General features: G+C 44.1%; 1 pseudogene; it reads left to right on the top strand.

Moving 5' to 3' along the window:
* Positions 1-18,866: 18,866 nt before the first annotated feature.
* On the top strand, positions 18,867-20,188 carry LOC141096310 (polymerase delta-interacting protein 3 pseudogene; annotated as a pseudogene).
* Positions 20,189-21,397: the final 1,209 nt, after the last annotated feature.

Here is a 21,397-nt window from a genome sequence, read left to right as displayed (position 1 = left end):
CTATCGCACCAAAATAGAACATCTTGAGAAAGATGAAAAGTGCACAGGGTTCTTTTTAAGAAAATGAATGGGAGAAAGGTTGATATGGATAAAATCCTGGATATGAACGGTTTGTGTGTCAGGTGAGAATGTGATAAAGGAGGTGAATAGGTTCTACAGCAAGTTATATGATAAAAAATGGATGGATTCTGGTCTTGTTTCAGAAGTGCTGAATGGGTTAGAGATAGTGTTGAGCGATACCATCCGATATCGTGAAATATCGGATTGGATCGGACCGATACCCAAAAAGTATCGGATATCGCCGATTCCAATACCGGAAACCAATGCAAGTCAAAGGGACATAAATATCGGAATTAAAATAAACCCTTTCTTTCCTTGTAGGTTAATTCTACATGAAGAAAAACAACTAATAATGATGTAGAATGTATGGGGGAAGGTGGAGGAGACATTAAAGGCATAGAGGTTTAGCCCAATCAAATGGAATAGCAGGAATAATTTTTTTTTTTAAGACGTTAGGAGTTACAAAGATATTGACTATGTTAACCTTTTATATATTTTGTCAGATATGAATGTTTCACTACTTCCATGCTCTTCACCTTCTTTTTTACTTGTCCCACACTTTCTCCTTTATGATCCTCAGCAGCAGCAGCATCTTTTTCATCAACTTCTTCTTCACCTTATTCATCTTCTTCTTCTTCACCTTCTTCCTATTATTCTTTTTTTTTACATTCTTCATATTTTTCTTATTCAACTATTATTCTTCTTCATATTCTACTTCTTCATCTTCTTCCTATTCTTTTTCATCATATTCTTATTTGTGACAGGCATTCCTGTAGTTGTTATCTATAAATGTTTGAAGATTACACCTTCCGTTCTGCCTGTCACAAAAGATTTACAACAGGATTTGACCGCGTTCAGTTTGGCCTGCAGCAGCAGGCATTTTCCAGGGTCACCACGAGGAGGAACGGACTCACCCCCATACACTGTTTAGTCTTCTTCTGCTTATAATTTAGATAATATCTTTTGCTCTGATTTTTAGTCTTATGCTTAATGTCCTTCTGCTTTTTGTTCTTCTGCTTTTTGTTCTTCTGCTTCTTGGTCTTCTGCTTCTTGGTCTTCTGCTTCTTGGTCTTCTGTCTCTTGTTGTTCTGTATCTTGGTGGCTGTCTTCATGTTCTTTGTCCTCTTGGTCATCTTCTTCAGGGTCATCTTTTTGGTCTTCTTCTGGGTGGTCTTCCGGGTTGTTGTCTACAGTGTCATCGTTTTTGTGGTCGTCGTCTTCGGGGTGGTCTTCAGGGTCGTCGTCTTCAGGGTCGTCGTCAGGGAGATCCAGAGTGATAACCAAAAACCATTTCCAAAATCTTGAAATTGGAAATGTAGCAGAAGGTACAAGAAAGCTGAGGAACTGCCGAGAACCAGCTGACGGTACTGGAACCCGGATGGTAGCAGAAGGAACAAGAGCCAATGGCATTACCAAGGACCAGCTCATGGTACTGGAACCCGGTTACTAACAATAATAATAAATTTTATTTCTATAGCGCCGACATATTCCACAGCACTTTACATTTCAGAGGGGATTTGTACAGACAATAGACATTACAGCATAACAATAATCACATAGATTATAGCCAATACCAAGAGGAATGAGGGCCCTGCTCGCAAGCTTACAGTCTATGAGGAAAGAGGTAGACACGAAAGGTGGGTGGTAACAGTTGCCCTGATTGTATGGACCAGCCATAATGTTAAGTGTGTAACAGTACAGACACAGAGGGCTAATGGATGCATAAAGCATGTGGGAACATGATGCGGGGGACCTGGTTATGGTAAAACTTTTGGCTGTGCCACACAGGGATAGATTAGGTTAATGCGTTGAGGCGATAGGCCAGTCTGAATAAATGCGTTTTCAGGGTACGCTTAAAATTTTGGGGATTGGGGACTAATCGTATTGACCTGGGAAGTGCATTCCAAAGAATTGGCATAGCACGTGTAAAGTCTTGGAGACGGGAGTGGGAGGTTCTGATTATTGAGGATGCTAACCTCAGGTCATCAGCAGAGCGGAGGGCGCGGGTAGGGTGGTATACTGAAACAAGGGAGGAGATGTAGGGTGGTGTTAAGCCATGGAGGGCTTTGTGGGTGAGGGTAATAAGTTTATACTGAATTCTGGAGTGGATGGGTAGCCAGTGTAATGACTGGCACAAGGTAGAGGCATCGGTGTAACGATTGGTGAAGAATATGATCCTGGCTGCAGCATTCAAGACAGATTGGAGAGGGGAGAGTTGAGTAAGAGGGAGACCGATTAGAAGAGAGTTACAATAGTCGAGACAAGAATGAATAAGAGAAACAGTAAGAGTTTTTGCAGAATCAAAAGTAAGAAAAGGTCGAATTCTAGAGATGTTTTTGAGGTGTAGATGACAAGAGCGAGCCAGTGATCGAATGTGGGGGCAAAGGAAAGCTCGGAGTCAAGTATGACCCCAAGAAAGCGGGCATGTTGCTGGGGAGTAATAGTGGAACCACACACAGAAATGGCAATGTCGGGTATAGGTACATTAGTAGAGGGAGGAAACACAAGGAGTTCAGTCTTTGACAGGTTCAGTTTCAGATATAGTGAGGACATGATGTTAGACACAGTATTTAGACAATCGCCGGTGTTTTCTAGAAAGGCTGGCGTGATGTCAGAAGAAGAAGCGTATAATTGGGAGTCATCAGCATAGAGATGGTACTGGAAACCAAATCTACTGATTGTTTGACCAATAGGGGCAGTGTACAAGGAGAAGAGGAGGGGGCCTAGAACCGATCCTTGAGGAACCCCAACAGTAAGGGGAAGGTGAGAGGAGGAGGAGCCAGCAAAAGATACAGTAAAGGAGCGGTCAGAGAGATAGGAGGAGAACCTGGAGAGAACGGTGTCCTTGAGGCCAATGGAACGGAGCATAGAGAGGAGGAGCTGATGATCCACAGTGTCGAATGCTGCAGAGAGATCCAAGAGAATTAGCATGGAGTAATTACCATTTGATTTAGCTGTTAGTAGATCATTAGAAACTTTAGTGAGGGCAGTTTCAGTAGAGTGGAAAGAGCGGAAACTGGATTGGAGAGGGTCGAGAAGAGAGTTATCAGAGAGATAGCGGATCAGACGGGAGTGGACCAGGCGTTCCAAGAGTTTAGAGATGGAACGCCTGGAACGCCAGGGCTGGCTGAACACAAACACAAAGTAAACCAGACAAAATTTCATGGAACAATAGAAGGGCAAAAACTTAGCTTTAGTAGACAGGACTAAACTGGAGGCAAGAGCTCAGAGGAGAGAGGATCACCAGCAACCAAGCAGGGCGTCGGCGGCCTTAAATCCACTCAGAGATTCCGGATGTCCAATCACACTCCACCTGTTCAGATGACAGGTTTTTCCCATCCAAATCAATTTCACTACCTCCTTTCACCAGCAGAGGGAGTTCATCGGACATCAAAGGTGAAGGAGAAAATGAGCTCATAACAGTACCTCCCCCTTGAGGAGGGGTCACCGAACCCTCATCCACGCTCAGGGCGATCAGGATGGGCCCGATGAAAAGCACGAACCAATCTTTTGGCATGAATATCGGATGCAGAGACCCAAGAATTATTCTCCTGGCCATAACCCTTCCACTTAACCAAATACTGGAGTCTCCGTCTAGCCAGACGAGAATCCAGTATCTTCTCAACCTCATATTCCACATTACCTTCAACAAATACAGGCTCAGGAGGTGCCACCACAGGAACTACTGGCTCAACAAACCTCTTTAACAGAGACTTATGAAACACGTTATGGATCTTGAATGTAACAGGAAGAGCCAATCGAAAAGAGACTGGATTAAGAATCTCCAAAATCTTGTAAGGTCCAATAAATCTAGGTTTAAACTTTGGAGAAGCCACCTTCATAGAGATATTCTTTGATGACAACCAAACCATATCACCCACCTTAAACCGGGGACCAATGGTCCTATGCCGGTTGGAAACCCGCTTAGCCTTTTCCTGGGAGAGAGACAACTTATCCACCACTTGGTCCCAGATCTGGTGCATTCTCTCCACCACAGTGTCAACACCTGGGCAGGCAGAAGACTCCACCTGCCCTGAAGAGAATCAAGGATGAAACCCAAAGTTACAAAAAAAAGGTGACATCAAAGTGGCAGAACTAGCGGTATTATTTAAAGCAAATTCGGCCAAGGGCAAAAATGAAACCCAATCATCCTGATCAGCAGAAATAAAACATCTCAAATAAGACTCCAAAGTCTGGTTTGTTCTCTCCGTCTGCCCATTGGTCTGAGGGTGAAACGCAGAGGAGAAGGACAACTGAATTCCCAGCTTGGAACAAAAAGTCCTCCAAAATCTAGAAACAAACTGAACTCCTCTGTCAGACACAATATTCTCAGGAATCCCATGCAAGCGAACCACCTGTTGCAAAAACAGGGGCACCAACTCTGTGGAAGATGGCAACTTTGGGAGTGGTACAAGATGGACCATCTTAGAGAATCTATCACAAATCACCCAAATACCAGTCATTCTCTGAGAGACAGGCATATCAGAAATAAAATCCATTGAAATATGGGTCCATGGCCTCCTGGGCACCGGCAAAGGCATCAACAACCCACTAGAGCGAGAACAAGGTTTAGACCGGGAGCAAGTCCCACAGGACTGCACAAAATTCCTGACATCACGAGACAAGGCGGGCCACCAAAAAGACCGACTCACCAAATCTCTAGTGCCAAAAATACCTGGATGACTAAGCCAATGCGGAGCAATGAACTTCAGACATTACTCTCTTCCTCCACTGTTCAGGAACATACAATTTTCCAATGGGACAGCGCTCAGGTTTGGCCTCCTGAAACTCTTCCAGCGCACGTCTCAAATCGGGCGAGACGGCAGAAAGAACTACCCCCTCACCTAAGATGGTAGCAGGCTTGGTCACAATAGGAGAATCAGCAAAGAAACTCCTAGAGAGGGCGTCTGCCTTGACATTCTTAGTGCCCGGAAGAAAAGAGACCACAAAATCAAAACGTGTGAAAAGCAAGGCCCACCTAGCCTGTCTAGGATTCAAGCGTTTCGCCGACTCAAGGTAAATCAAATTCTTGTGGTCAGTAAGGACCATGACTTGATGTTTAGCTCCCTCCAACCAATGTCTCCACTCCTCAAATGCCCATTTCATGGCTAACAGTTCCCGATTCTCCACATCATAGTTGCGTTCGGATGAGGAGAACTTTCGGGAAAAGAAAGCACAGGGATTCATTTTAGATATTACCGGATCTTTTTGGGACAAAACAGCTCCTGCACCAATCTCAGAAGCGTCCACCTCTACCTGAAACGTCATCAGGTTGCCGCAAAACCGGAGCAGAAGTGAACCTCCGCTTCAGCTCCTGAAAGGAAGAAACAGCCTCTGGAGACCAATTCAGCACATCAGCACCCTTCTTAGTCAAATCAGTCAATGGTTTGGCAATACCAGAAAAATTAGCTATAAATTTACGATAAAAATTAGCAAAACCCAAAAACTTCTGGAGGGCCTTCATAGAAGTGGGATGAACCTAATCATAAATGGCCTGTACCTTGGCCGGGTCCATTTCAATAGTTGACGGAGACAAAATAAATCCCAAAAATGAAATCCTCTGTACACCAAAAAGGCATTTCGATCCCTTAACATACAGGGAATTCTCCTTCAAAATCCGGAACACAGTCCGAACATGTTCCACATGAGAGTCCCAATCCCTGGAAAAGATCAAAATATCATCCAGATAGATGATCAAAAATTTATCCACAAAGTCCCGGAAAATATCATTCATGAAGCACTAGAAGACAGAAGGGGCATTAGTGAGCCCAAAAGGCATCACCAGGTACTCAAAATGTCCCTCCGGAGTATTAAACGCCATCTTCCATTCATCCCCATGCTTAATGCGAATAAGATTATACGCCCCCTGAGGTCAAGCTTGGTAAACCAGCAAGCACCTTTAACTCTGGAGAATAGAGCAGAAATCAGGGGTAATGGATACTGATATTTAACAGTAATTTTGTTGAGAGAACGATAGTCAATACAAGGCCTTAATGAACCATCTTTCTTGGCCACGAAAAAAAACCCAGCACCCAAGGGTGAAGAGGATGGTCTAATATGACCCTTCTCCAATGACTCCTTAATATAAGATCGCATAGCCTCGTGCTCGGGTACAGATAAATTGAAAAGTCGACCCTTGGGAAATTTACACCCAGGGCTCAACTCAATTGCACAGTCATAACTCCTATGAGGAGGCAAAGACGCAGACGTATTCTCACTAAATACATCATAAAAATCAGCCAAATAGTCAGGAACATCATGCGACTGGGGAGAGGTGGAGAAAACAGGAGCGTCACCAAGAGCACACCCACAACCCCAACTCACCACAGACACAGATTTCCAATCCAAAATTGGATTATGGATTTACAACCAGGGAAATACCAGAACAATGGTATCATGCAAATTATGCAACACTAGTGTTGAGCATTCCGATACCGCAAGTATCGGGTATCGGCCGATACTTGCTGTATCGGAATTCCGATACCGACTTCCGATATTTTTTCAATATCGGAAGTCGGCATCGGAATCGGAAGTTCAAAGTTGATTGACAGCCTGACGTCATCATGATGCGCGGTGTGTGCGCATCATGATGCGCCGTCATTTCGGGCCTTCCGGGGGTCTCTGCCGGCCTGCCGGGGGGCTGTGCCGGCCTGCCGGGGGGCTGTGTGGACTGCCCGGGGTCTGTACCGGCCTGCCGGGGGGCTGTGCCAGCCTGCCGGTGGTCTGTGCACTCTGTGGGGGTCTGTACCGGCCTGCCGGGGGGCTGTGCCAGCCTGCCGGTGGTCTGTGCACCCTGTGGGGGTCTGTACCGGCCTGCCGGGGGGCTGTGCCGGCCTGCCGGTGGTCTGTGCACCCTGTGGGGGGCTGTGCCGGCCTGCCGGGGGGCTGTGCTGATGTCCGGGGGTCTGTGCAAGCATCGTCCGATGGGACTACAAGTCCCATCTGGCGATGCCTGCTACCATGACAGTGATTGACACATTAGCCAATGATGGGACAGTAGTAGTCCCATCATCCGGCTAATGTGTTAAATGTTAAAAAAAAAAAAAAAAAAATACTACATACATACTACATGCATGCTACATACATACTACATGCTACATACATACTACATACATACTACATACATACTACATACATACTACATACATAACACATATATACTACATACATACTACATACATACTACATATATACTACATGCATGCTACATACATACTACATGCTACATACATACTACATATATACTACATACATACTACATACATACTACATACATACTACATGCATGCTACATACATACTACATGCTACATACATACTACATATATACTACATGCATGCTACATACTACATATATACTACATACATACTACATATATACTACATACATACTACATATATACTACATACATACTACATACATACTACATGCATGCTACATACATACTACATACTACATATATACTACATGCATGCTACATACATACTACATGCTACATACATACTACATATATACTACATACATACTACATGCTACATACATACTACATATATACTACATACATACTACATACATACTACATGCATGTTACATACATACTACATGCTACATACATACTACATATATACTACATGCATGCTACATACATACTACATGCTACATACATACTACATATATACTACATACATACTACATATATACTACATGCATGCTACATACATACTACATGCTACATACATACTACATATATGCTACATACATACTACATATATACTACATGCATGCTACATACATACTGCATGCTACATACATACTACATGCTACATACATACCACATATATACTACATACATACTACATGCATGCTACATGCTACATACATACCACATACATACTACATACATACTACATACATACTACATGCTACATACATACTACATATATACTACATGCATGCTACATACATACTGCATGCTACATACATACTACATGCTACATACATACCACATATATACTACATACATACTACATGCATGCTACATGCTACATACATACCACATACATACTACATACATACTACATGCTACATACATACTACATATATACTACATGCATGCTACATACATACTACATGCTACATACATACTACATATATACTACATGCATGCTACATACATACTGCATGCTACATGCATGCTACATACATACTGCATGCTACATGCATGCTACATACATACTACATACATACTACATGCTACATACATACCACATATATACTACATACATACTACATACAATACATTCATACAATACATACATAGACATACAGTACATATAACATAGAGTAACATACTTACCAATACTTGTCACATTGTTCCCCGAAGCCATTGTCTTTTACGGAATAAATATTAACATAACAAACCACAAAAATACTCACCCACGATCCGAAGCAGTCCACGAGTGTGTCCCACGACGATCTTGGGTAGAGAACTGCAGCATCAGCTGTTGCTGCCGTTCTCTACGGGCTGCAGGAATCCAATGACGGAAGGTAGGTATCCTTCCGCACTGTATTCCTCCGCCACTTAAAAAAAAAAAAAAGTCCCTAGTCTCACTTTATGCCATTGCTGCGTGGGAATTTCCCACACAGCAATGGCATAAAGTGAGACTAGGGACTTTTTTTTTTTTTAAGTGGCGGAGGAATACAGTGCGGAAGGATACCTACCTTCCGTCATTGGATTCCTGCAGCCCGTAGAGAACGGCAGCAACAGCTGATGCTGCAGTTCTCTACCCAAGATCGTCGTGGGACACACTTGTGGACTGCTTCGGATCGTGGGTGAGTATTTTTGTGGTTTGTTATGTTAATATTTATTCCGTAAAAGACAATGGCTTTGGGGACCAATGTGACAAGTATTGGTAAGTATGTTACTCTATGTTATATGTACTGTATGTCTATGTATGTATTGTATGAATGTATTGTATGTAGTATGTATGTAGTATATATGTGGTATGTATGTAGCATGTAGTATGTATGTAGTATGTATGTAGCATGCATGTAGTATATATGTAGTATGTATGTAGCATGTAGTATGTATGTAGCATGCATGTAGTATATATGTAGTATGTATGTAGCATGTATGTAGCATGCATGTAGTATATATGTAGTATGTATGTAGCATGTAGTATGTATGTAGTATGTATGTAGTATGTATGTGGTATGTATGTAGCATGTAGCATGCATGTAGTATGTATTTAGCATATATGTGGTATGTATGTAGCATGTAGTATGTATGTAGCATGCAGTATGTATGTAGCATGCATGTAGTATATATGTAGTATGTATGTAGCATGTAGTATGTATGTAGTATATATGTGGTATGTATGTAGCATGTAGCATGCATGTAGTATGTATGTAGTATATATGTGGTATGTATGTAGCATGTAGTATGTATGTAGCATGCAGTATGTATGTAGCATGCATGTAGTATATATGTAGTATGTATGTAGCATATGTGTAGTATGTATGTAGCATGCATGTAGTATATATGTAGTATGTATGTAGTATATATGTAGCATGTAGTATGTATGTAGCATGCATGTAGTATATATGTAGTATGTATGTAGCATGTAGTATGTATGTAGCATGCATGTAGTATGTATGTAGTATGTATGTAGTATATATGTAGTATGTATGTAGCATGTAGTATGTATGTAGCATGCATGTAGTATATATGTAGTATGTATGTAGCATGTAGTATGTATGTAGCATGCATGTAGTATGTATGTAGTATGTATGTAGTATATATGTAGTATGTATGTAGCATGTAGTATGTATGTAGCATGCATGTAGTATATATGTAGTATGTATGTAGTATGTATGTAGTATATATGTGTTATGTATGTAGTATGTATGTAGTATGTATGTAGCATGTATGTAGCATGTATGTAGTATGTATGTAGCATGCAGTATGTATGTAGCATGCATGTAGTATGTATGTAGTATTTTTTTTTTTTTAACATTTAACACATTAGCCGGATGATGGGACTACTACTGTCCCATCATTGGCTAATGTGTCAATCACTGTCATGGTAGCAGGCATCGCCAGATGGGACTTGTAGTCCCATCGGACGATGCTTGCACAGACCCCCGGACATCAGCACAGCCCCCCGGCAGGCCGGCACAGCCCCCCACAGGGTGCACAGACCACCGGCAGGCCGGCACAGCCCCCCGGCAGGCCGGCACAGCCCACCGGAGCCTGCACAGCCCCCCTGGCAGGCCGGCACAGCCCCCCGGCAGGCCGGCACAGACCACCGGAGCCTGCACAGACCCCCTGGCAGGCCGGCACAGCCCCCCGAAAGGCCCGTACAGACCCCAGAGAGGCTGTACAAGGGAAAAACAGGATTTTTCTTATTCCGATACCGGAAGTCCCATAGACTTGAATGGGACTTCCGGTATCGGAATCGGCGATACCGATACTTTTTTTTAAGATCGGCCGATCCATTCCGATCCGATACTTTGAAGTATCGGACGGTATCGCTCAACTCTATGCAACACCAAAAATTTGCAATTTTCTTGATGGTCTGGGGCGACCAGCATTACCACCTGGGTCCAAACTGAGGTTTATTCTTCGCCAAAGGAGTAGCATCAATAACCCTCAAAGGGATCGGCGTCCGCAGAGGTGTCATAGGAAACCCACAACGTTTCAGAAAATCCAAGTCCATCAGGTTCAGAGCTGCTCCTGAATCTACAAAAGCCTTAGCGGAAAATGTGGACAGGGAACAGATCAGAGTAATTGCCAGAAGAAACTTAGGTTGAACACCACCCACAGCAAATGTGTGTGCAAAACGCTTCTCTCGTTTAGGGCAGACAGAAATCATATGAGAGGCATCTCCACAGAAAAAACACAGCTTATTACGCCTTCTGGACTCCTGACGTTGCGCCCTAGACAAAACTCTATCACATTGCATAGGTTCAGACATTTGTTCAACAGGTGGCAACATTTCTCGTGTACTTTTACCTTCACGTAAACGCCGATCAACCTGAATGGCTAATGACATAGAATCGTCAAGACCAGAGGGAACTGGAAATCCCATCATAGTATCTTTTATGGTTTCTGACAAACCCTTCCGAAAGAGAGCTGCCAAGGCACCATCATTCCAGATAGTAAGGACCGCTCACTTTTGGAATTTTGACAGTATAACTCTGCAGAATCCTGACCCTGGCTCAATGCCAACAGGGCTTTCTCAGCTTGATCAATAGTATTAGGTTCATCATACAACAACCCCAAGGCTTGAAAAAATGCGTCCACATTAGTTAGAATAGGATCATCAGGTGTCAAAGAAAACGTCCAATCCTGGGGATCGCCGCGCAGCAAAGAGATGACAATTTTAACCTGCTGCGCAGAGCTCCCCAATGAGTTAGGCTTCAAGGCAAGAAATAATTTACAATTATTCTTAAAATTCAAAAATTTAGACCGATCCCCAAAAAACACATCAGGAGTAGGAATCTTTGGTTCAGCAGCATGTGAATGAGCAATATAGGTGGAAATTCCCAGCACTTCAGCAGCCAGCTGCTCCACACGATCAGACAATTGCTTAATCTCCATTAAGAAAATTCCTCCTACGGCCCCAGAGAAAAAGAGGAAAAAACATACATAAAAAAAAAAAATTCTGACATTTTTTTTTTTTTTTTTTTACAATTCTCTCCTGCTATTGAGTACCCTAGAATCTGCGGTATGGTTGGTGATTCTGTTATGAATGAGTCACCAGAGGAGGAAAAAACAAAAATACAAGCTAAGTCCAGAAAACCAGAGAGGTTGGTAGCTAGCGGATTGCAGACCCCTGATCCTATTCACAACAACTAACAGTAGCCGTGGGGTGTTCCTACGGTGGTCCTAGACACCTCGTTCACAGCCGGAGAACTAAATAAACCTAAAGAAAGAAAGAAAGGGGAAATCTAAACTGCCCCAGAGCAGACCCCAAAGCAATAGACAGCCCCCAACATGTATTGACAGTGAAAACAGATGAAAACACAAACACAGACAGAAAGACAGGCAGAGCAAACGATGGGGCCCAATTAACCAGACAGGACAGGAAAGAAAAGCAACTGTCTGCAATCACGCAAAAACCCTGCTAAAAATAATGTCCAACACGTCTGATAGAAAAGGCCCTGAAGTCACTAGACTTCAAAATCACTATATCAGCACTCAGGTATATTCTGAAAACAGAGCAAAGAGATCAACTGATTAGAGACAAAAATGGAGTTCAGCCAGTCCCAACCAGGGCTGGCTGAACACAAACACTAAGTAAACCAGACAAAATCTCATGGAACAATAGCAGAGCAAAAACTTAGCTTTAATAGACAGGACTAAACTGGAGGTCAGAGCTCAGAGCAGAGAGGATCACCAGCAACCCAGCAGGACGTTGGCGGCCTTATATCCACTCAGAGATTCCGGATGTCCAATCACACTCCACCTGTTCGGATGACAGGTTTTTTCCCATCCAAATCAATTTCACTACCTCCTTTCACCAGCAGAGGGAGATCATCGGACATCAAAGGTGAAGGAGAAAATGAGCTCATAACATGGATGTATGATGGCATGCTTAAATGAGGAGGGAAAGATACCAGAAGAGAGAGAGAGGTTAAACATTTTAGTTAGGCGAGGGGTGACAGCAGGGGAAAGGGACTGGAGGAGATGTGACGGAAATGGGTCACTGGTGCAAGTGGTTGGGCGAGAAGATGCAAGGAGCCTGCTTACTTCTTCTGTGACTGGTTCAAAATCAGAGAGTGAGCTAGATGCAGTGGGGGAGGGAGGACAGTGCATGGTATGAGGCGATTGGGAGATAATTTCCTGTCGAATCTGGTCAATTTTTTCTTTGAAGTAATTGGCCAGATCATCAGCTCAGAGCTCCGTGGTTGGGGCCTGTACTCTTGGGTTGAGTAGAGAATGAAAAGTGTCAAAGAGACGTTTCGGGTTATTGGACAGTGAGGTGAGGAGGGTGTTGAAATAGGTTTGTTTGGAGAGGTGAAGGGCAGTGTTGTTTGTTCGAAGCATAAACTTATAATGAATGAAATCTTTGTGTAGATTGGATTTTCTCCACAGACGTTCGGCGCACCTGGAGCACCGCTGCAGGAAATGTGTTTGCAGGGTGTGCCAGGGTTGTCGCCGTCTGTGTTGTGGTGTTCTATTTATAGGGGGTGCAAATTCATCCAGGGCACTTTGAAGTGTTTCATTGTAATGCTTCAATGCAGAATCAGGACATGAGAGGGAGGAGATAGGGGCCAATGAAGACTGCAAGTTCTTCATAAGTTTCTGGGTGTTAATGGCCTGTATGTTTCTATAAATATGGACAGTGGGGGTGACCTGAGCAGCCTGGCAGTTCTTGATTGAGAATGAAAGAAGATTGTGGTCAGAGAGCGGGAGAGGGGAGTTTGCAAAATCATACACTGTACAAAGCCGAGAGAAGACCAAGTCGAGGGAGTTTCCATCTTCATGCATTGGAGAATTAGTAAGCTGCGAAAGGCCAAACGAGGAGGTTAGAGATAAAAAGGTGAGTAGCAGATGGGGAGAGTGGAAGAGCAATGGGGATGTTGAAATCTTCCATGATGAGGGTAGGGATGTCACAGGAGCTAAGCAGGAGGTACCTGTACTAGAAAGCACTACCAAGGACCAGCAGACGTTGCTGAAACTTGGATACTGAGGAGGCACCTAAGTCAAAGGCACTGCCGAGAACCAGCTGACGGTACTGGAACCCGGATGGGTAGCAGAAGGTACCCATGAAAAACAAAGTTGCAAGGCCGCGAGCCGGCCGCAGTTACCAAAACCCACAGTCCTACAGGGGGTGCTTGTCCTATTGGCACTACGGAACCAGCCTTTGTTGCCAGATCACGCAGCCCACATAGGAAGCCCATAAACTGCAGGCATCATAGACTCGGCTAACCCGACCGCAATGCGACAGGACAATGTATTGGTGGCAAAGTGACGTTGACACTACCCGGAAACAGCAGGCGTGCTGGAAAAAGGCTGGGCAGGAGGAGTACCCATGCCAAAGACACTGCCGAGAACCAGCTGACTGTGCTGGAACCCGGATGGGTAGCAGAAGCTGCAAGAGTCAATGGAACTACCGAGGACCAGCTAACGGTGCTGGAACCCAGGGGCAGCAGAAGGAACAAGAGCCAATGGCACTACCGAGGACCAGCTGACGGTGCTGGAACCTGGTTACTAAGCAGGAGGTACCTGTGCTAGAAAGCACTACCAAGGACCAGCAGACGTTGCTGGAACTTGGATACCGAGAAGGAGGCACCTAAGCCAAAGGCACTGCTGAGAACCAGCTAATGGTACAGGAACCCGGATGGGTAGCAGAAGGTACCCATGAAAAACAAAGTTGCAAGGCCGTGAGCCGGCCGCAGTTACCGTGACCGGCTGCAGACCTGCATTGTCTGGTGCCGACCCGGCTCCGGGAGCTGGAACATGTTGAGAAGCTTCCTCTTTGGGGGACAGATCTTCAGCTGGGTGATGGAATGTTGGTGAGGGACAAGCTTCCCGTGACAAGCTGGAGAACGGATGCGAAAGTAGGCCCTATGGAGTGAAGCATCGAGTTGGTGTGAAGGGTCCTGTGTATGAAGTTCTTCCAGAAGGAGAAGTGAATGCACCCACTCGGGTACTCCATAGGTATATGCTCCAGTCATGCCTTTCTCAAGATCTCAGACAAAGGGAAGAACCTTCCAGAGTTCCTGAGGAAGTACCTCCAGTGACAGTGGAGGAGGAGGAGGAAGATTTCGAACGACCATCTGGTCAGGGCCCTGAGATTCCTGGGGACAACTTTGTGGCGAATGAAGATTTGGTCTTGCCCTTGTCAGAAGGCTCCACTATTCCTGCCAATCTACATCGCTCCGAGCGAACCACAGTTGGCCAGCCCCCCATTCGGCATAATCAAGACCAATTCACTTGGCGGCAAACCGCTGAACTTGAAAGTAAACTTCCCAGTTGTGTTCCAGTTGCCTCGCCCGTGGAATGGTGAGTGAAAAAAGTGGGGGGGTGTAAGAAGATGAAACAAGATGGAATCAGCGGTGTGCGGTTCCCTTTAAGACTGGAGCTATCAGGGCTGTCACCACTGATAGTGGGGTAGATTTCCCCTAGCAGGGAGAAACTATCTGGTCAGACAGCAGGGGGCGCAGGGTACTTAAGGGGGCCTGAGTGCAAGAACAGCGCAAACTTGGCAGGAAGGTGACAGGAGATGGTTGACTCCCTCTCCGCAGCTCCTTCTGATGATTCCCCTGCTTCCAGACCTCCGTGTACTGAATTGAAGATTACACCTGACATTATTGAGTTACCCTCTGTGAGCAAACCATTGAAAATCGTTGTTTCTCCAGGAATACCGTTGCCACAACCTAGAGACTACCCTGAAAGACCGTGGACTGTTGTGGTTAGTGTACGTGCTTGCGAACCGTGTCCGACGCCATTCCTGGGACATTCATCCAGAGGATTGTTTCCACGCTACAGCGCATTAAAGACAAAGAGGACTGAATCCTTTGGCACTGTCAGGCGACAGTGCTGTTCCTTCCTGCGGAACAGAGCCAGAGACTCTGTGTGCAATTTGTGATGTCACTGGGAGATATTCCAGCCTTCCTCCTGCCAGAACTACAACTGATAAGTTTACTGTTTATTTTGCATATTCTTGTTACCCTTTTCTTCATTGCCTACCTGCGAGGATAATTGCGTTATTGATTGTTCAGTAAAAACATTTAACCCCTTCTCTGTCTCTGGTTACTCACTGCATCAGATAAACTGCTTCCTCCTCTTACACAGACACAGAACTGCACCATGACTAATCCACCAAGCACCTGCAGAGCAGGATCGCTGGGTTATTGCTGACTCACCAGCACAATGGTTGTCCAGTGATCTTGCTCTGCATCTGGAGCAGCACTGCTTATGCTTCCCCTTCACATACATGTCAGCAGCACTGAGAACATCCATCATCAGCCACAATGCCTGAGCAATGCACAGACTAGTAGACCATCCACCAGCAGACTGCTGCTCACTTTCCTTGCTGCGCTGCATCATGGGAGAGTGCCATCATCAGAGCAGGGGTAAGGGAGGATTCCACTCCCTGGAGGCGACATCAGTTGAATGAGAGGCTTGTGCTAAGGAAGGGAGTTTTTTACTCACTTGATATATGCCTTACCCTTGTTTATAATGTTTTTGTCAAATGAAAAATGCTATTAACTCTGCTTTTATATAAAAGCATAAAATTTTAAAGCGTTAAATGCCGCTGTCAGTATTTGACAGCAGCAATTAACTAGTTAATAGGCATGAGTGGATCGCGATTCCACTCACGCCTATTGCGGGCACATGTCAGCTGTTCAAAACAGCTGACATGTCATTGCTTTGATGCAGGCTCACAGCCGGAGCCCTCATCAAAGTGGGCGTACTGCCATTGAACGTACTACAACGTAAGGGGTTAAAATCCAATGACAGTAAGGGGTTAAAATCCAAAATGCTTGCCTACTGAAATGGATGTTCAGTAAATGCACTCAATACTTGGCTGGGGCTTTTGCATCAATTCCTGCATCAACGCAGCGTGGCATTGAGGCGATCAGCCTGTGGCACTGCTGAGATGTTATGGAAGCCCAGGTTGCTTTGATAGCAGCCTTCAGCTCGCATATCAGAAATCACAATCTCCTTTGAACTCTGCCCATAAGCCGGTAATCACAGGAGTATCATAATGACATGCAGGGGGTCATTTGTAGACTCCTGGCTGTTATGACAACCCATTGGCATCCCACAATCACGTGACAGGGGCACCAATGTGCGGAATGTGTGACAATCTTCCAGCTGGTAGTTGTTAAATCCCACTGCCAATCTCTGATTTAACTGGTTAACAGCCGGGGGTGGAGCTACAAATACAATCCATCAGGGACTGTGAAAGGCACATGACGCTGAGTCAGGGACAAAACATGTCATTTAGGCTGGTTTCAGACTAGCGCATTTTACATGCAGCGCACGGTGCCACTAAGCCCCGCCCAATCCGGTCATTTCTTCCTACTATTGCACACGGCTGCATGCGATCTGCGCACCCTATCTTTAGCATAGGGTGCGCAGACCGTGCGCTGGCCATGCACTAGTAGGATTTTTGTGTGCGCTGCGCACTTTTGAAGGTGCACCGAGCGCACCAAAATGCAACATGGTGCGTTCGGCGCACACCGGCGTACCTTCAAAAGTGCGCACGCAAAAATCCTACTAGCGCACGGCCAGTGGGCGGTCTGCGCACCCTATGCTAAAGATAGGGTGTGCAGATCGCATGCAGCCATGTGCGATAGTAGGAGGAAATGACTGGACAGGGTGGGCAGGGGGCGGGGCTTAGCGGCACCGTGCGCTGCACGTAAAATGCGCTAGTCTGAAACCAGCCTTACATATACGTCATATGTCATGAAGGAATTATTGTTAAAAATATAGAGAAATAGCGTGCTGCAAATACATTAAATAGAAACATACTAGGAATTACAGAACCGGAGAAGGATTTGGGTTTTCTGGTTACATTTATGTTAAGCAGCAGCACTCAATGTCAAGCAGCAGCTGCAAAAGCAGATAAGATTTTAGGATGTTTAAAGAGAGATAAAATCCTGTAATATCAATGTATTATCACTTGTGATTAGTGACGGGCGAGCATTAAAATGCTCGGGTGCTCGTTGCTCAGGTCGAGCAAATTGGAATGTTCGGGTGCTTGACCCGAGCAACGAGCCCAAAGTCTATGGGAAAACTGAGCATTTTTACCACATCCCCCGGACTTTTTAGGGTCTAAAAACATCGTAAATCGATGGGAACAGTGCTCAAATAACATAGTAAATCATGGGGAAGACTCCTGGAAGCATTTCTGACTCCCAGGTCACATCTGTGAACAATGTTGTCAGTCTTACGCCACTTTTCCAGCCGCACAATAAAACATACAAAAACGAAACCAAAATTGATTTTCCTGGGAAATATGTTAAGGAACCCCCTTTCCAAGGTACTAATTTGCATGAAAGGCAAAATAAATAACCCAAAGCAAAAATGTTCCTCCACCTCTTGGGCTATGCTCATAAGTAGCATTTTATCACCTTTAAGATGCGTTTATCACCTTTAGCATTGCTTTCAATCAAGCCAAATTCACTGGGAAATGTCATTTTAACATTTTACAACCTTAGCTTGCCATGTGGCGTGTGACACATTAACAGAGACATCCTGTTTCATTTATGTAGGAGGGACTGTTAAAGGAGGAGGGCCATCAGGCAGACTTTAATCTTCTTAAAGGGACAGCAGTTTGTCCTCACTATTCTTAGAGAGCCATCAGTTGGCTATGCTTTATTGTTCCCATTATTAAACAGTGAGTCTCCAATAATGTTATTGCCTATGCACTGAATGCAAGGCCTGCCCTGCCCCAAAGTTACATGCACCCCAATAACCCTTTGAACCAACGAACTGGATGGCCACATGAAACCAAAGTTCCCATTTTTCTTAATTTGCCACTCCCATAATGTTAGCCAATGCATTGAATGCAAGCCTGCTTCAAATTTGGATGTGCCCCAATACCCCTTTGAACAGATGTGGAGGAGGGCCTCTTAAAACTCGTTTCCTAATTTAATGAAGTGTGTCTCCAATACTTTAATGCTCATGCAGTAAGTGTATGGGCTTACATACATTTCCCCCGGGGGGTTTACATCAACATACTGTCTAAACATTTTTTTTTACAGGCATCATAAAAACCCTTGAAAACAATAGCGTGGTTTCCTACACAGTTGCTGATGGAAAGGTACATTTTTGAAGCAGAAATATGGCGGACGTGTTATTGGATGAAGTGATCAGGCAAAGGGGCATGGTGATGGCAGGAATGGGAATGTACAGGATTAATAACAGGGGGCTATGGAAGGTATGAGATTCAGATCCCAGCTTACAATGATAAGGTCATTTACCCACCGCTAATTACCAGAAAGCGTTTGATGCCCATCAGAAGATAGATGTAACAGATGCACGTCTGAAGCTCGGCATAAAAGATGCCCATGAGAAATTGTTTGGCAAAGACGCACATTTCCGTAAAAAAGGGTAAAGTGCAAGATGCTTGTGAGATGTTGAATTTTAGAAAGCAGCAGATCAGTGTTGGAGGAAAACCAACCAAACTGATGGAGACTCGTGAAAAACAAAGTTTAAAGAGGAGAGCACCTGCTGCACCTATCAACTCGCCTGTGGCACAAGGTTATTCATCTTCACCCATAAATATTACCAAGACCATCAAAATTTCACAGCCGAAAACTATTTCTTCTGGTGTAAAGAACACTGTTAAAGGAATGTGAATAAACATAGTTAACCACGAACCTGGGAAATCACAGATTTCCTCTTTACATGATATGGACAATGATGGTAGTGATGACGATCTGTAACTTTCCCACATCCCCACCCAGAAGATGAAGATCACAGCTGCCCACATTGTGCAAAAAAGGCCAGGAATGTCTGAAAATTCATTTTCTCTTGGGCAAACTTTACTTCTTACTAAAGTGGTACAGAATGATACATACACAGCTCCCATGTCTACTCAGCAAGAGACTTTGCCACCTTTATTGCACACAAAGGCTCTAACCAACATGTCATGGACACTTGTCACAAAACAGGACAGTTCTTCAGTAGGGCCGACTTCAAAAGAGTCTTTCGTTAGCCCTTTAGAAGGCACAAAAATGACCGTTAATAATTTGCATCCAAGAGTCACAGAGGAAGATATCGTGTAGCTTTTCTGTGTATGCGGTGCCTTAAATCGCGCCCACATGTTGCGTTCTGGAGTTGCAGAGGTTGTGTTTGTAAGAAAGGAATATGCAGTTGGTGCCTACAAAAAAAAACAACAACAGATACCTAGATGGACAACCAATGAAATGCAATCTTTATTTGAATGGTAATGTGATAACATCAGACCAGCCCTTCCTTCAAAGATTAAGTGACACCCCATCAAAGAAGGGAGGTGAATCTACAAGAAACACAACCTCCTCCTCCAGTGCTGCATCAAATCTTCCTGCTGAAGTTGATCCTGACACTATCTTAAAAGCACTCTTTAAAACTTCAGAGTCATCATCAGTCATACAACCAACTGCATTTAAGATTAAACTCTGATGAGATCACCACAAATTGAAGACTGGGCCCAGAGACTCCTTAAAATGGGCCCAGAGACTCCTTAAAAAAAACCCTTCATTTTGCTTCTTGGGTTTTGCTTAGTGCTGATCACCAGAAGGTAGCTGATGTTTGAAGGAGTCCGGCATCAGAAATTTGCCAATCAATCCTGTAACTAGAATTGTAGTACAGTTCACCTTCGATGTGGGGCAGTTGCATTATTGCTTCAAGAATTTTTGTGTTCCCCTTGCTCTAGTATTCTGATACAGCATGATTATGGTTCGACTGTTATGTCAAGGGAGGCTACATGTTGAATAACTTGTTTAAATTTCTTCAATAATCTGTTTCTACTTAAAAGATAATGTTTGTTGTTTTGTATTTTTAACTTCTGTATTCCTACAAATGATATGAAGACCTGCATATTCCAGTAAATGTGGGGGAATTACTAAGTGTCCATCGACTGTGTTCTAGGCCAGTAAAGTTTTTATGTCTAATTAATGTTTCACACTGTGAAAATGTCATCCAGAACTCTTCAATCGTAGGCAATACTTATTGCCCTGTGGCTGAAGCATGTTGTGCTATCTGTGATCGGAATACAAAATGCTGAAGGGAAATAGATCACGCTAATAGTGATCTAAATATTGAGATATGTAAAGAGGAATGCTGGGAGTATACAGATTGTTTTTTTTCTATTAACTTCATCTGCATTTAAAAATTTGTATTTAATGCTGGTAATAAAAAAAAACTTAAGTGTAGGCAGGGTGCCATACCTCGACAATCTATTTGCTCTTTCTGTACAACCCTATAATTTTTATTAATTGGACTCCTCATTGGGAGGGGGGTCCACAAAAAATGATAGGTGAACACTGCTGACACTATAAAAACACCCCTTTGAAAACAATTATGTGACTGTTGCATCACGGAACACGTTCACCCTGGTGATCTAGTGGTGGTGTCGGAAGAGACGTGGAGGATGGCCTACTAAAAATCTTTTCTCAATTTAAAGGCGTGGGTCTCCTATGGTTGTAATGCCCATACAGTGTATGGGCTGACAAACATTTCCCCCTGGGGGGTACACATCAACATACTGTGCAACCTTTTTTTTTTTACAGGCATCATAAACAGCCTTGGGAAAAAAACCCTGGCCATTCTGCCATGTGTGCCAGACTGCTAACAGGCAAGACTTCTGTGTCCTCACCAAGAGGACGACTG

This window comes from Dendrobates tinctorius, unplaced genomic scaffold (genome assembly GCF_039654945.1).
Source record: "Dendrobates tinctorius isolate UK_male_01 unplaced genomic scaffold, ASM3965494v1 ptg000073l, whole genome shotgun sequence".
In the NCBI taxonomy this organism is placed as follows: Eukaryota; Metazoa; Chordata; class Amphibia; order Anura; family Dendrobatidae; genus Dendrobates; species Dendrobates tinctorius.
This window is presented reverse-complemented; position numbering and strand designations above follow the sequence as displayed.